Genomic DNA, 13,288 nt, shown 5'->3' with positions numbered 1-13,288 from the left:
TTCCTTCGCCTCCGTGCCATCACGTGTTCCTAGGGCGGTGGAGAGGAAACAATGAGTGCGGCAGAGCTCCCAGCGGCGATCGCAATCACCACATTCGCTTAAGTCGCCACATTCGGCGGTTCCTGACTGCTCTGGACTACCGAAGGCATTCCGGCAAGAGACGGGACCAGAGACGGGACCACCACAGCCTCTACTGGTGTTGTAAAAGCAGTAGGTGGCTGCTCAGCCGTGTGCTGCGACAGCAACACACCGGCAACAAGGCTGCACTGTGTCGCCTTGCGACCAAACGCCGCCCCAGCCCACGTAGGCCAGCGTCTATATGGGATGTGGCCAAACGTAGAGTGTGCTTTTGGCGCGCCTCAGCAAAGGTGATGTTTTGTGTTACTTTCATCTGTGGAATTTTGTTTCTGCTTTGAATTGCGGGCAGGTTCACGAATAAGGAACGTGTGGGCCACTTCAATTCAGGCCTTTTACTGTACTGCTCCACAGTCATCCGACGACTAATAAGTTTCTACACATTTAGCACAAGTAAGCTTTCCTCGACACGATAGATTTCTATGGCCATATCGTTGGCACTAAAAGCATCACCTGGGATTGGGGACATGTGGTCTTACATTACAGCTTAGGAAGCCCAAATTGACCTTTTCGGGTGGGGTTGTGAAATCAAATGTTAGGACAAGATGCTTTGTTGGGATTTTTTTATTTGTTCTCCGCATTACAATTCCTTTTGACAGAACTTAATCCTTGAGGTTGAAGCACCTGAAGAAGGTCCACCTCTGTATCAGACTAGGTCTTTTTCCGAGATGACGCTTTGATGGGAGTTGAGGGTTCTGTGTGGAGTCACAGTAACCGACTAGTCTGCCAACGTGCTCTGTTTCAGAAGGTTTTCGCTTCGATTTTCTCTTTTTAATTCAACAGGTAGTCACCGGGTAAAAGCTTTTTTTGCTTCATAGTTGGAAGAAACAACGGACTCAATGCATTTGGCCAAGAGAATGACTGACTTCTTTGCAACTGAGGTGTCCTCTCTGGAATGGACTTACAACATTTAATTATGAAAATGTTCTGCCTTCTCTTTAGAAAGTACTTCGGTGCGGCTTCTTTCGGGAGGCCGATCATTGGAGTGGAGAGTTTAAGAAAGTACCATACGCTATAGTGTACACCAAGGGACGGGGGGTAGTTCCTTCGCTCGGGTTACCCTAATACCAGAAGAGGTGAAAGAGCTCCATGCCTGGTGGACAAGACGGGAGCCCATCCGCCGGAGTTTGATCTTAGCTCTGACGGCCACCGTTTGTAGTTTCTACCCTTCACCCTACAAGACATCGCCACGGTTGGTTCCAGTTCATGGTTGGGGTCTTGGTGTCCGTGCTGTCGCCAATACCGTCACGATGATTACTCAAGGTGCCCCGTGCGGGGGGAAGCATCCTAGTTCTCTTCCACCTCTCATCTCCTTTTCTCCTGTTTATTTTTTATTTCATGGAACAAAACGCCCATACATGTCAGTTCGGTGACACTACATTATTAGGCAAACAAAAGAATGCAATAAAATTGGGAAACGCACGAATACATCGAAATTCAACAAACACACATTAGCGCTAAACACACCTAGCCAGTGAAGTTGATTGTTTAAAGAATTAAACACCCTATGTACGGCCACACCAGGTTCTGGGAAATATGGCTTTGTTGATCTAGGTGGCGAGGCATGCCTCCCACATTATCAACATCACCGGAGAGACTGCAGACCAGTTAAAACAAGCAAGTCTTAGGGAGGCTCACTTGGATAGCCCATTGGCAAAATAGGATTCAGAAACAGGCGATATACTTATGATATTCTAGTATTCGCTACAAAATCTCCAAGAAAAAGACAGCATTCCTGCAATCTACAAAATGAGGATCATTGATTGATTGTAGGGTTTAACGCGCCGACGCAACGCAGGCGATCAGGCGCGCCGTAGTGGAGGGCTCCGGATTAATTTTGACCACCTGGGGATCTTTAACGTGCGCCGAAATGTCGTACGCACGGGCGTTTTTGCTTTTCGCCTCCATCGAAAAGCGGCCGCCGCGGCCGGAAATCGAACCCGCGACCTTGTGCTCGGCAGCGCAACGCCTTAGCCACTGAGCCACCGCGGCGGGTCAAAATGAGGATCAATCGTTGTGAACAGAGCAGGCAATCTGTCGACCAAGCAATAAAGGTTATCCTACGAGTTTTAAAGAGAGCATAGAAAGTATCATTTAGGGACAAATGCTTTACGCCTGACAAAAACACATATTGTACACTCTGTGGAGTACGTGCTGCTATAGACGATAAAAGGCGTCGGTAAAAGCAAAAAAATTGGAGCATCAGAAATAGACTCGCGCGAAGCACTTCATCTGTATTGAAGGCTAAACCAAGTGTCATGTATCAGGGCAGCCCCCCAAGAGGGGATGCATCAAAACCCCCCAAAATGGGAAAAAAACAAAGGAATGAAAAACTGCAGTTCGCTGTAGGTGCGAAGAAATGAGGGAACGCCAGCGCCTAAACACAAGCCATCATGGTAAAATATGGCAGACACTGGTCAACCAATCAGAGAACGCCGCGCAGGAGACCAGTTGCGTGATGGCCATATATGAACATCAGAAAGGAGCCAATGAGAACGCGTCACGAGACAGCCCAGAGGGGATACAAGCGGGGCGCAAAAAGGGAAGGAGGAGGCAAGAAACTGGGAGGCCAGAAACCAGGACGTGGTAGGAGCACGTGCACTTCAAGGAACGAGCCAGGGAGGTGCGGCCAGGTCATCGACAATGCCAGCCGAGCCTTGGCGGGAGCGGGCGGACATCGTATCAGGACCGTCATCCTAAATGCACCGCAAACCTGTGTCTTCGCGGCCCCAGCGGCATCGGTCGGGCACCTTCGGCCAACGTGAACGCTCCATCGACCTTCGTCTCCACGGCCCAGAAAGGCTATGTTCGTAACAAGCCTTACAGGGACCTCCAGGGGCAGCGGATACCAGGGAGTAGCCACCGAGGAAGCACACCGCCCAAGGGATGACCGCGCGCGCCGAACGCAAACATCAAGGACCTCTGGTGGGAGCGGCTACCAGGGTGTAGCCACAGAGGAAACACGTCAGGACGCGCGGAGCCCACGCCGTCCAAGGAGTGACCCAGCGCATCGAACGCCGGCACAGAAGCGAGACTAGGACGGCTACCGCCGAGTCGCGGCCATGCAGTGGGTGCTACACCCTCGCGCCGACGACAATAGGTTGGGCCAGTCTAATTAAGACACACTCATAGGACACAACTAAGGGGTTTTGGTGGTAGAGATATCACCTAGGAGGTTATCGATTGAGCGTATTTGAGCTAATGAGGCAGGACTTTACTGCATAGACTTTTTGGATTTTGCTTTGAACTGTATTTGAGATATTTAGTTTCAGGTGTGATTGTTCACCGGTGTGTCCAACTGATTTATTAAGTGGTTTGCTTTATGATTTTGGAAGTGTGCATTAAATGTATATTTTGTTAACCCTTTGATTCCCAAAACTTTATTTTTAAATCTAGGAAGCCAGAATGTTTAGTATAGTTTGAATAGACACAAATAAGCATGAATAAGGTGAACGAAAAAAATTAGCGTTATTTAATCATGCGTAATGAATTGTTGCTCGTGGGCAACATCGGGCATGTGAGGCACTATTTTGTGTGGAAGGAGTGGAAGCACTTCCGGCTTGGCAGAAGGCACAAGTGCATTTGGCATTTCTCGTAGTACAGGAATGTGTAGCCTGCTTTTCAGAACTTGCACCTGGTTTTCTTGTCGCCGTACTGAGGCCAGTGGTGTGTGCCGTCGTACCGGACATCAACAACAGTCCGTGGAGTGAGAGCCGCATGATTTTTCGTGCATTAGCTTGATGACTTCGCGCTGCAGTGGTGGAATTTCATTTCTGTGGTTTCGCGTTTACTAGGGCCTGAGCTTGCGCAATTTGTGCACGAAAGGTTAGAAGAGGCAATTTCTTCTTGATGCCCAGTTGCAAGCAGTGCCGCTTATACAGCAGCCATCCATTCACGAATGAGACGTCGATGAACCAGAAAAATATGCGCATGTACCTTTTTTTCGACTTGTGGTCAGGGGGGTAAAGCTCAAAAAGCATATCGGCGAGGTCTACGCCGCCCATAAAAGTGTTATATTCTCTTACAGCGAATGGCCGAGAAACGTCAATGGTTCGTTGCTGTTTAGTGCTCCACCACTTGCAGGTGTCCGTCGGCTGAACTCCAGCATAGCTTTATACTAGGACGACGCAACTGTTGTCGTGCCACTTGATCACTTCAATCCCTGATTTTTCGTCCATCCGGAAATCTACTGAGCCTCTACCCTGACTTTTCAAAGTTGCTTCTTGTCATTGCTTTATGAGAATCATGACTTTTGTGAACTGTAACGGATGTTGTGGTCTAACGGCTGTAGTGGTTTTTGTACAGTGTAGATAGAGGATATCCGATCTTATAAACCTCTCGATAAAGCTCAATTAAAAATGGAGCCAGTCTGGAACAAAACGAGGGGTAAACATTTTTTTCATACCTAAAATCAAACAGCTGGATGAAAAATTGTTGCTTCACAGCGAAAGATAAAAAAATCTGGCACACTTGTTTGATATACATATTTTATTTTAGTTTATGCATACTGCCAATCCCTCTTGGACTTTGTAGAGGAGCAGACACCATCAAACGAAAGGTCAAAAGCAGTTTTTCTACAATAGTGAACGGTAAAGTAAACGAAGGTTGACAAAAACTACAGGGTTTGCAGCAATAAGAAAGTGTACAATAAAGAGCAAAATAACTATCCCGTGTACGCACACGTGCTCTTTCTCTTTACAAAATATTATGTGCAATGCAGAAAGTTGTGTAACATATTTCAAGAAAAGTCGCTTGAGCGGAGGACTCAACAGTACATCTTCACCAAGTATGCATGCTTACACATCGCAGTATTACAAAGACTGCATAGAGCACTACTATACAAACTTGTACATGGTCTGAACAAAAGAGAGTTGTGTTTTTGTTTCAGATTTTTTATCACCCATTCACCTGAGAGATTTTTCACAAATCGGAAGCTTGACACTGAAACAGAACCCAAGAAAGGCACGCATACACCGTGTAGTACAAAAAAGCACGTCCAAGAATTTCCCACGAAACGACAAAGAAAAAAATGGAAGACAGAATTGAAAAGGCACTGCAACTGTGACGATGTTGTTGAAGGTATCCCAGAGCTTTCGGCATCAAAGCACGCCGGCCGACTTTACGGCCCGCAGGAATTTAAATTCTCATAACAGAGAGCCACAATTTCAGGCGTTTCTTTTTAAATAAGCCAGATCCACTTAACACAAATTTGAGAAACAAGCGGAAGTTTTTTACCGGAACTAAATGCAACACCATCGAAGCTATAAGTGATGTATTTTACATGCCACCCAGGGGAAGTGCGTGGCCACAATTATATAATCATTATGGCGTGAATTCGAGCACTATTGAGGTGATAAGTTTGGATTTGGTTCATATTGAATGGGAACACTCAGGTTTGGGCGCATTGCTATGAAAGTTTTATTTAAATTGACTTTCAAGCATGGTGAGTTTAGGTATTTGTGTAAAGGCAATAAAGATATGCAACGGTTTTTAAAGAACTGTAGAACTATGCCAGGAGAGCAGGTGGGTCCTCTTGGCATCATTAGCAGCTCTTTTCAATTTTTTCCCTATAAAAAGTTTCTTGGGCACGCCTGAAGGCACTGAAGTAAGGAAGGTCTTCATTGCTGTGCCATGAATTGCCAAAAGGCTTCACAAGAATTCTGCTCATATCTTCTTGACCTTAATGAAGTGGTTCGCACTCTCAGAGGAAGGGTTGGGAGATTGCTAGTGCTTGTAAACGGTGGGTATTAAGTTTAGTACTAAATTGGTAACTATGGGAATGAAAAAATAATTTTAATCAGAGCAATTTCGTAGGGACGGGTGAGGTGAAATGAAATCATTGTTTGACATCTCTGAGTTTCATTTTGTTCACTTTTCTGTCCATTCACTCCGCCATTGACATCTGCGGACAGATATATTGCCGAACTCCTAATTGCCCTCTCAATTCAAAACAGGCCTTGTATGAAAAGCGAAAAAAAAACTTCCTTGAAACCCCACAAAATAGCGTGAACAGTCACGCCAAAACAAAACTCGCACCGGGGAAAGAGATTTGGCTTGTTCTGCTATGTGAAACCACAGCTTCTGGCTCATTTTCGATACGATATATTATCTGCATACCCATTTTCAGGGCGAAATCTCAACTATTTTTTGCCACCGATTTTTTAGGGCCAAGGTGCCGAGTTTTTCTTCTCAGTGCAGTTATACCAGACATAGTTTCGCTTTTTGGATGTGGCTCATTTTGAGAACACAAGGCGTCATTTGGAAGCTTTTTGAGAGAACTGGATGAAATTAAAATGAGAAATCTTGGCAAGCCACAGGCACTGCTACCTTTTTCTAAGGTTCCATAAGATAACGTATTATACGTACTGGTGCTCTAGAGGGAGGATGCTAAACTTCCAGAGTTGGGGCAGTTTAAATAGAAGCAGAAAGCTCGAACCAGCAGCCGTGCATTGCAAAAAAAGAAGACACGCCTGAAAATGACGTTACTTAAAAAAGCCGCTGTAATTTAATATTGCGAAGGGCGGATTTATAGGGCGGATTTGTAGTGCCAAGGGGCTGTGCGGTGGTACCACTGGGATACCCAGAGCACCAATAGTTCTGAAGAGTGAAGCTCCTGCATTCTCGCGCAAACTCAGCAACACCATCTGCCACCTTTTTTAGATGCGAAGCATCTCTTGCACGGGGAGATTTGCCGCGTCTGTGCCCCGTCCGCAGCACCTCTGATGAAGATTGTGACAGGATGCCCCTAGGGATCGGCCAACCAAAGAGTTCATCACGAGATAGCTTCGTATTCAACCACCGTTGTCATCATCTCGTAGAGGAACCGCTGTAGAAGAAGGAGAAGAAGACAAAGCTGCGAAAAGGACGGCGTGTGGGTTGGTCTCAGCCGTTGAACCAATGTCAACAACCTTTTCGTCACCAACGCTGACGGAGACCACCGATTCTACCACACAGACAACAACATCGACAAGAACATGATGGACGAGTTCCGCCGCCTCCAGAACCACCGCCTACACACCGTAACACTACAGTGCTTGCGTGCGTTTGCCACCTGTGTGGACCCTGACGCTGAATTCCCTCGGGCGCTACTAAACACCAGATCACTCAACATACCATCAACTCAATGGAACAACACGGAATCCCCCTTATGCTCCGCATCCTCAGCAGGGTTCCCCACGTGAAGATGGTGTAATTTTTTTCCGCGCGCGCACATTTTGATCCACACAAGTGTAGGCGTCATCTATATAAGTATGGGGTCGTGATGATTGCGGGTCTTTCCTAGTGGCCGCAGAGAGGACCAGGACTATGCGGCTTCTATGCCGTTATGCGACGTCTGCATAGTGGTTAGTGTGGAGTCCTTGCACCGGGAAAATCTCCCAACATGTGCTGTGAGGGCAATTGGTGCCTCAGATGAGCAGCATGGGTAAGAGCTCTTTTTGATTGCTTCTTCGTTACGCCCTGAAGAAAACCGTGGGCCGGGAAACCCTACAGGAAGGAGCATCACCAGTGACGACGCATTCAGCGGTCACCACCACCTATGCGAGTTTATGATGACGCGCCGTGGACGGTTGGGCAGCCAAAGTCAACCAGTGGGGGCATATGCTGGACAAAGAGAGTCTCACCGTAGTTGGTGGCTGAGGAAACGAGACGCAGCCCCCCTTCTCTCCCATTAAGCTGCGTCGGCGTGCTCCTTATAGAATAACAAGGCGAACATAGTTTTCAACTCCAAAAAAGAGATGCTGTAAATGAGTTTATCACAGATGGTCTGTTTCTCCTGCCCAAATTTTGCCTGATTTTTGGTATGCTCTTGTCGTATATAGCATTGAGTTTAGGATTTATGGTATGTTTGTGTTGTTCAAGTTTAGCATGGCGAAGGGTATGCTGATGTGTTCAATGACTATCCGAGCATGTCAATTAGTGCTGCTCTGTCAGTTTTATAATCAGGTCGCAAGCATTGTCGTGTATGACTGGTAGTCTATTTAGCCATGTTAGGTTGCTTTGCCTTCCATGGGCGCTAATTTCAACATACTAGACACAAAACAGCGTCACAAATCGTCACTTAAAGCGGTGAGCTTCCACACAAGTGCCTCAATCGCCTATACCACAAAGTGTAGTCCGAACAACGTTTTCTCATTTGCACAAGATGCAGAGACCATTGTACCTAACTGCAGTTTCGCCCGTCATCAAGCGTCTGTTTCACGCCACTGTATGCCCTCAATTTGACCTGTATCGTAAATACGCCCAAAATATTGCTCCACTTCAACATGCGGTGCTTTTTGCAATGAGGTGTCTTTATCACCATTAAAGTGCCGTAATATTGTCTGCTTTCTTTTTCTTTACAATTTACTTCCATTACTACATCGAGTGGCACTTATTAACTGGCGAAATTACCAGTCTTGTGGTTATGAGCTACACCTTTGAATTCTGCCTTGGGCTTGCTTTGGCAGGTGCCTGGTTGGGTGAGAAGAGTGTTTCTAAGTTCATTTGCCAATTATAGTGCTGAGGCATCACTGGGACAGCCATTGAAACGCCCTGTAGCAGATTGCATCATTACCACGTGCAACCAGCAGCAAAACGTGCAACCCCTCTTCGTTTCGAATAATACCAGGTAGCTCGCCGCCAGTAATATACGTGTGCTAGTTGGGCATTATAGTACCTTAGTGTGTTTTTGCCATAGGCACAATACATTGTGCCAAAATGCAGAGATTCAACATAATGAACCGAGGATTGAACACGCCACCTCTTCTCACACGGACGACGCGACGAAGCACACAAAAAAATAATATGTAAGGTACTTCTCTTTTCATGCTCCCACAAAAATCCGCTGTTAAATTTTTATTATCTGCCTCCCAAAAGCCCAAAATTACACAATAAAACACTCTGGGTCAAGCGTTGCAGTATGCCCACACTCGACGCATTTAAAACTCTCGATATTTATATTCCCTACAATACATAGAGCATTCATATTTCTTAAGCAGTGCACCTCAAAAGATACCTACAAACACATACAGCGACACCATCGCCATCGTCCCCATCAGCACCGCGATCATCATCAGCGGACTGGACTGGAACTTGTGCAGTTCCACGCGACAGGTGGAACGGGACTCAGCAGCTGGGTGGCCGCTCCGTCTGGCCGAGCCTACGTGACCTCAATAAATGTGGGAAGCCGCATCCGCTTCACGCCTCCTTCCTACAGACTTACCACCAAAAACATCCTACCAAACCCTTACATGTTTTAAGATTCGTTCAAATTTTATATAATTTGCTAAATTGTGCAAACGAAAGCCTTGTCCAAGAAGCAATTAAAAGGGGGCCGTGCTCCCAAACGAGTATTTTATTCGTGCGAGAATAATGTAAACGATTTTACCAAAAAGTTATTGACCAATATCCCAAAAACGTTCCTGAAAAGGTACTACAGATCATAAGTCAGAAAAAACATACGAAAAGATCATGGTTGTAAACAGTTACGTTTCGCCGAACGAAAGGAAACTGTTCGGCAGCAATATAACACCGCCGCTAACACCACTTTTATCGGAATTCTCTGCGCAAACAGCTTCAACCGTACTATGCGTGTCGTTGTTTCAGGATATAAAAAACACAGATATTTCATCTGGAACCAGGGACATTTAAAGCACCGCAGCACTGATGTCCCTTTCTCCCCTTTAACATCTTGAACCCCACTAAATTGATGCCTTAAAACGAAAACGGATGCGCACACCAATGGTGATTTAAAATCATCTACTTATTACCATTTCTTTTAGTTTTCCCGTTTACGTACTCTGATACGTGTGATACTCAACACTATTAGACTTAAGCCAACAGCGCTAATGGAGCAAGTAAGAAGTGTGTGATATGTAGAGAGATCCACTTTTCGTCTTTACGATTTTGGTCGTCAATTTTCACGGCGGTTTACACAGTGAACAACTGTGGTAGAACCTCAAATATGATAATTGTTTGCACCTGAGCTTGCTATATTTTACATTTGTGTAGGCAGTATGGTTGAAGCCAGGCATGACCGACAAAAAGACGTTGTAGTACTTTTTATTCATTTTTCATGCCAGGCATGGTTCTTGCATGCTTTGTACGCTTAACACAGGTATGCGACACGACACGTATCTATTTTATTTATTTTATTCAATTAGCTTCAATGCCCGAGGGCATTACAGAGGGGAGTGGGTACATATATGTACTGCATACAAATGAAAATGCAACAGAGAAACTGCTATCAAGTAACATCGCTTGATTCTGGGTTGAACTAAAGGGTACATACAAATAAAATTAGTGACAGCAACCTTAAATAAAACAGCATCTTTTACACCAACAATGCCATATGGAACACGATTCTATCATACAGAACTATTTGCAACAAATGAGTCCTGAAAACACGTTGTGTGGGCTGACGGAATTTCTACTTTAATACGATGATCAATACATGTGGAAACGTAAGTTGTAAGGGACAAGAAATACTTCCTGGGTAACGTATTGTTGAAGCAAATATAATGGAATTGGCACAGCCGAAACATTTTCCTGCGAAAAGGCAGTAGGGGTTATGATAGTATGGTTCTCATTCAGGTGACGCTCGAGGTGCGATCGTAATTACAAAGGATTCCCATTCTGCACTCGTTCTGATACGTAGATAAGCTAGTGATGACCAGGGTCCCAAACAAATGCTGCATACTATAATTTGTACTTAAGGAATACGTGGCTATTCCAACGAAGCTTCATGCACTCTGAAACTCAATGTTAGAGCTTATTTAGGCAATGAACGCACTACTTAAATGTTTGGAAGCACGCTGCACAAAACTTTAAATGAGTCTCTGACACGTAAACAGGCCGTACCATCATTCTCCCGATGTCAAACAACTTGATGTCGATGAGCTGAAGCTGCTTGCCCTTTCGCAAGTCTCCCTCTGTCCACCTGGCATACTTTCAAAGACTGTCAGCACAAACCTGGGGTTTGCGTATCTGTCAAGTAGTAATACGCCTGCCGGGTGGTGCACGTGCACATGTCTGACGAATCGCGCTTAAGCAGTAAAGTTCTTGTATGCAGAAAAAACTCGGTGCGCTATGCATAAGCTACGTCTTTGCACGAACGGAGAATCTCGCTGAGCAACAGGGCTACAAAACAAGGAGGTACAACCATGCCCATCCTCACAACCCCTCCCCCTGTGCTAAACAATAATGTATTATTACTATTTACGACTGGCTGTGTTTGACAATACGAGTCAATTCGTAATGGGTAGAAATTAACCAAACTCCACTCATATCAACAACAAGAAAAAAATGAATCAAGAGACCTTTTTCCGGTGACGCTACAATCACCTGTTCAGGCTCGCTAAATACCGTCCGTTAAAAAAAAATACCGTTCGGCAGAATTCCGCACTAGCGCCATGCACAGTTTATTGCAGGGATCACTCTTAGCAGTTTAATGCGAACGCATTAAAGTAAAAGCACGCTAATGGGTTTAAGGGCAGAATATATTTAGAATCAATCATCTAAAATTTTCAACTAAGATATTCAAGCATGAAATATAGTCCCGTAGCCAGTGACTACACAGGATCATTGAATAAATAAAGTGTATTAGAAAGAATTTGTCCACCACCATATAATAATATAACTCACAAGCGTCGAAGTGGCAATTGCCAAAGTGGCCTCCACATGATATCGCCGGGGAATTGAATGCTGCCTCGCTTGCTGTGTGTATTTTTTTTTGTGCTCTGATTTTTCCTAGTTTGATTTATATTGAGAACGAGTTCTGTTATGAACAGTCACGAATGACGGACACTGATTCCAACGCAATACCCTGGCTAACGACATATCAGCTAAGGCACGCAAGATATGTAGGAAAGTTGATCTTCGCGTAAACACAAGACAGATTTGCGCAGCCATGCACTGGTAAAAATATAAGAATGCAAATAAAAAGGCCTTGTTCGAGGCATTATCCAAACTAAGAAAGGAGCGGCCCGAGGCAGAAATAATACGATTTTCAAAAAATGCGAATGATGTTTACGACTACTTCGGGCTGCGCTTGTCGTCGTAATGTCCCATTGTTCCCTTCGGGACGAACTAAAGAAAGAATTTCACATGGTCCAAATTACCATCATAGGAATTTTTCGCTGAGGCCGCATCATCGCATTGAAGTACAAACTGGCCCAAAACCACCTAAATGATACCCAGACCCTCGCTTTGAAGGTTGAAGAGTCCGGCCTTTCCCTCTTGTTGGTGCTTTGCTCAAACTTGAACGAGCTATCCGACATCCTCCGAATAATATAGGTGCCTTTGGACGTCGGCGTCGACGTCGTCGTCCTTGCATACGTAAGCATGGCGTCGTGCATCAGCGTCGGCGCTCTTCCTTAGGCAATATCAGAGGGAGTCACCTTCGTAATTTCTTTCATATCGGTGTTCTACGCATCCTTCCTGTAAGGAAGAATTTCGTCCTACGTCTTATGTTGTACGTCCACGTGCGTAGACAGCATATCTGCGATCGTCTTGCTGAGGCGATTATTCGGCCAGTCCTCTTGTGAGCAGTATTCTGTGGTTCATCGGCGTTTCGGGGATGTCTGTGTGCTGTAACTGCCCCTCTCTGAGCTATGCTGTGAAAATCGTTCGGCGGATCCTTATTATAGTTTAAGGGCCCCATGTTGCCCCACATCTAAGTGTATCAAATACTTGGGAAATTTTTCTGCGTCCCCTTGAGAAATGCGGCATAGTGTATGTGGCATAGCCTGTGTCCGCGACAGTTCCCCTGTTCTCGGTTCGTAAAGTGGGGAAGGCCACAGAAAGCCGACTTCGATGTTTCAGAAAGGATCCGATTGTGCGAGCATAATCTGCAAGCATCTGGGGATTTCGTCAGTGGTCTTTCTGTCGCTAGTGGCCACGACAACTCCGAATGTAGTGGATGACATCGAATGGGCCCGAGTCCGGAAGTACCCTGTTTTAGGTTTTCACTTACGCGTGTTGTGCCGAAATTTTCGGAAGAGGGATAATGCGATGCTTGCAAATTTTTCTTGCGAAGGTCATGTGGTACGAAGACAATATGACTTGTTCTCGTTCTAGGCTCCACCTTTTTTTTTTGACGAAAGCGCAGTTTTGATGAAGACTACGACTATTTCGGTTGAAGGCCCTTGAAGCGGCATCATTCCCTATGTCCGGG

Source organism: Haemaphysalis longicornis, unplaced genomic scaffold (assembly GCF_048455015.1).
Source record: "Haemaphysalis longicornis isolate Haplotype H1 unplaced genomic scaffold, Haemaphysalis longicornis Haplotype H1 scaffold_28, whole genome shotgun sequence".
NCBI classification, from domain to species: domain Eukaryota; kingdom Metazoa; phylum Arthropoda; class Arachnida; order Ixodida; family Ixodidae; genus Haemaphysalis; species Haemaphysalis longicornis.
Note: the sequence above shows the minus strand (reverse complement) of the source record.